Consider the following 4,061-nt stretch of genomic DNA (forward strand, 5'->3'; position numbering starts at 1 on the left):
CATTCTTGACTCTTTGAATCTGTATCTTTATCCATTTTGCAGCCTATGTCTACAATATGGATTATCAAGGCTAACAATGTTCAAGCTCTCAAGAAGAAGCTCTGAATGTGTTATGCAAATAATGGTATGTAACAGTGAAAGGGAATTAAGTATAAGAAAAAAAAATCCTCTGGTTGCAGTAGAGAGGGGCATGAATGAATGGCACCATTCCTGATTAGATAGTTTCTTTTCATCTCCTGCAAATATAAGATGGTGAATCTTCTCCCCTAACTTTCCATACCTTTTATGAAAGATTTCAAGCACTATATGTTTAGGATGAACTATGCGCCACAGTATTGCGTAATGAGGAGCCATATCTCCAGGTGATGTAAGTTGATGTAGCTCCATTGACTTCATCGGAGCCATGCTGATTTATACCAGCTGATGATCTGGCTCATTGGTTCTACTGTTATATTCCAGTACTGTTGAATAGTTTGGTATACAGTACTGTCATGAAAGGGTTTGGAAAGATATGAAAGAAGCTTCACTCTCATATACACCAACTTCAATGGAGTTATGCTGACTTGCAGCACTTGAAGATTTTCCTCAATGTGTGGAGAAATGTAATGCTAGTGAACTCAGACAGTATTAGTGTGGGATGAGAACAGCACTGGAAACTATGCTACTATACATTTCAAACTTCAACAGCTGAATAATTTATGGGTGAACGGGAGAGGAGAATGAAGAGTCTGGAAACCAAAAGTGGCCCAACAGTGGGACTGGGAGAACAGAATTCAGTAGCATGTTGGTCATGGTGGTGGTACATATAGGAACGGAGGAAAAAGAGGAGTAAGAAGTGATATCAAAATGAAGAGTGAAGTCAGAAATTCCCCATCTATTTCAGCTTTGAAGTGTGGGCCAAGGCTGGAGAGAAGGGCTGTCCAATAAGCATCCTTTGAACTCCCTTCACTGCCTATCTTCCCCACTCCAGACAGTTCATTCAAATGACTATCTCCTAGAATTTTGAGAGACTCTAGGACAAAAGGGCATTAATCTATATTGACTTTAACATAAATGGCCTCTTAAGATCCGATTCTGATCCTAAGGGATCTGCTGAGGAAAAGTGAACTGAATGCTTTCCTCTATATATAAAGAAGCATTTGCTGCAAAATGTGTGAACTATTGAGCTCCGAGTCACAGCCTGCAGCACAGCAAACTGGCTTTTTCTGAAGCTCATAATGTGATAATTAAAGTGCTAACAGGCACCTTAGTGATGGCATTTGCTGAAGATGTGAAAGCCTTCTCACAATTGTACCTTTCTTTAGCGGACTCATCCGTAGAAGTAAAGTGATTGGAATAGATTTTATATATATATATAGATATATAGATATATAATTTTTTTCCTTCAATGAGTACATTACATTTTTATGTGGAGTGAAATGGGACAGGACTTGTTTCCTATCCACTGCACAATGATTTATTACCCAAAAAAGACCGCAAAACTAATTAGCAGAGTAATTAATTAATATAAATTTGCATATTTGCATTTGCAATTAGTGCAGCCGACTGATTAGTCTGAAAATGAGAAGTTTGACTCATTAGATGTTAGTGTCTGCTGGACTGGAAAGAGGCTGCCAGATGAGGCGAAAAAGGGTGGAATAAGTGTGTGTGTGTGTGTGTGTGTGCCCGCCCTTGTGTCTTTTATTAGAAGAATGGAGGATGTGTGAATATCTGGTCTTAGACATCAGAGTTTGCTAATGTTATTTTTCCTTTTTAATCACCTTTGCATCTATTTATCCCAGTCGCATGTTTCCTAGCTCTTTCCCTGCAATGAGATACCCCAACTCTGAAATCCAATAATGTTTCGTAAACAATAATGCTTGAAAAAGAACACCCATAGAATGTCTGTCTGATTTTGGTGTGGATGGGGGAACTGAAAGGGTCCCTTTGTTTTGTGAAAGATTGAATCAGAACATTGTGATAATGTCTAACCAATTACTAATGCCAGGAAATCTGGCTCAATGGTTCTCAGGAAAAACAGTGTCTGTTGGTAGCTTTCCAGGTTGTGCTGTGGTGTTTTTCCCACCAGATTTTATCTTAATAGGAGATCTTAGGGCTAGTCTACACTTAAAACTTACAATGGCACAGCTGTATTGGTACAGCTGTGCTGCTGTAAGAGCACTTGTGTAGCTGCAATATGTTGATGGGAGGGGGTCTCCCATCGACACAATAAAACCAATTAAATGAGCATCTCCCACCGACATAGTGCTGTCCACACAAGCGCTTATGCTGGCAAAACTTATGTCGCTCTGGGGTATGTTTTTTTCACACCCCTCAGCAACAAAAGTTTTGCTGGCATAATTGATAGTGTAGACAAGTCCCTAAAACATATTTTCACGTAGGTCTCATCTAAATGTTCTTTCTGACTTGCACAGTATTAACTGAGAGCTACATATGTGTGCACATCAAGAGGGGAATATAATTTTCCTTAACTTTAATGAGGCTTTTGAGAGCATACTGAGGAGGTCTGTGTTTCTATCTAATTTCTGTAGTACCTAGTTGCTGCCATAATATTTAGATGCTGGCTACCTGTAGGTGAGTAGTAATATGTTTACTAGTTTGATTTTAATGATCCAACCAGCAGACTAATCCAGTGATGAATCATGATCACACGCCACCTTAGACATGTTGCTCATATGCTAAGAAGGACACAGAATAAATAGGCCAAATCCTGAGCATCTTCAAGTCATATTGGAGGTGACTACAAGTTTCTGAGCACCCTCAATACCCATGGAAATCAGGAATTTTAGAATCTTCTCCCAGTTCTACTACTAAATCACTGTGAGATCTTGGGCAAGTCTTGGGCTTCACTTTGTCTCAAACTTGTTCTACACTTAAAGGTTTTGCCAGCATAGCTATGTTGGTTAGGAGTGTGAAAAGATCACGCCTCTAACCAGCATAGCTAGACTGGTGAAAACCCTAATGTAGATGCTGTTATACTGGCAACAAAGTCCTTCACTGCCACTTAGAGAATTGGTTTAAGCTATACTGGTTTAAAAAAAAAAAATGTATGGTGGTATAAGCTGTCTCCACAAGGGAGGGATTGCCTGCATAGCTACACCAGTATATCTGTACTGGTAAGCCCTTTTAAGTGTAGACAAGGCCTCAGTCAATGGGAAGTAAGAATGCTCAGCACCTCAGAGGACTGAAGCCATGGGTTTCAATGGATGTCGCAAGTCTCAGCAGCTCCTCTAAGAACTGGGCTCGTTGGAATGTTTCATCTCAAATTTACACAAAAAGTCACAATTTAGTCAATCCTGTTAATGAACATTGCAGGCTTTCCCCTTTGTGTATATATCTATATCAATTGATCTAGCTCTATGTGCTTTTAATATGTCTGACTATATACAGGTGGAAAATACAATAAAAAATTAACATTGTTTGCTATTCATCATTAAATTTAAGCTACATATGTACCAAGCAATGTTACAAAGAAAAAAACCAAATCCTTTACATGTATGGAAAAATCACACTTTCCAAATACAAAATATACACCCACAATGTGCTGGTCACCATGAAGAGTAGAACTGGATAAATAGTGAAAATATGTATTAGTAAATCATTGTTTGATGAGCAAATGGCAAAATATTCAATGAATATTATTTACAGGCGATTAGTAAATAGCTTAATGAAAAAAAAATTGTGAAGTTATTGAACAAAAAAGAGCCAAAATGTGTGATGAATATTATTTACAGCAAATTATTCAACCATCTCTAAAGAAGGATTAGAATTTTTGCATGAATTTCAGGGCAATTCATTCTCTTTTAATAATAATGTATTTTACAAATTGTGCGTTTTAAGCTCAGTTTGGAGAAAAATATTTTACTAATAAAATGAACATAAAAGTTGTCTTTCATGCATTGTTGTTGTTTTGGGATAAAATTTTCAAAAGCACCTTAATGTTGCCTAACTCTCGTTTTTAAAAGTTATTTAGGACAAGATTTTCAAAAGTATTTAGGTGCCTAAAAATCGGTTAGGCACCTAGTGGGATTTTCAAAAATCACTTGGCATTTAATTCCATT

Source organism: Emydura macquarii, unplaced genomic scaffold (genome assembly GCF_026122565.2).
Source record: "Emydura macquarii macquarii isolate MOO-44397 ecotype Brisbane River unplaced genomic scaffold, CSIRO-AGI_Emac_v2 contig_2432, whole genome shotgun sequence".
In the NCBI taxonomy this organism is placed as follows: domain Eukaryota; kingdom Metazoa; phylum Chordata; order Testudines; family Chelidae; genus Emydura; species Emydura macquarii.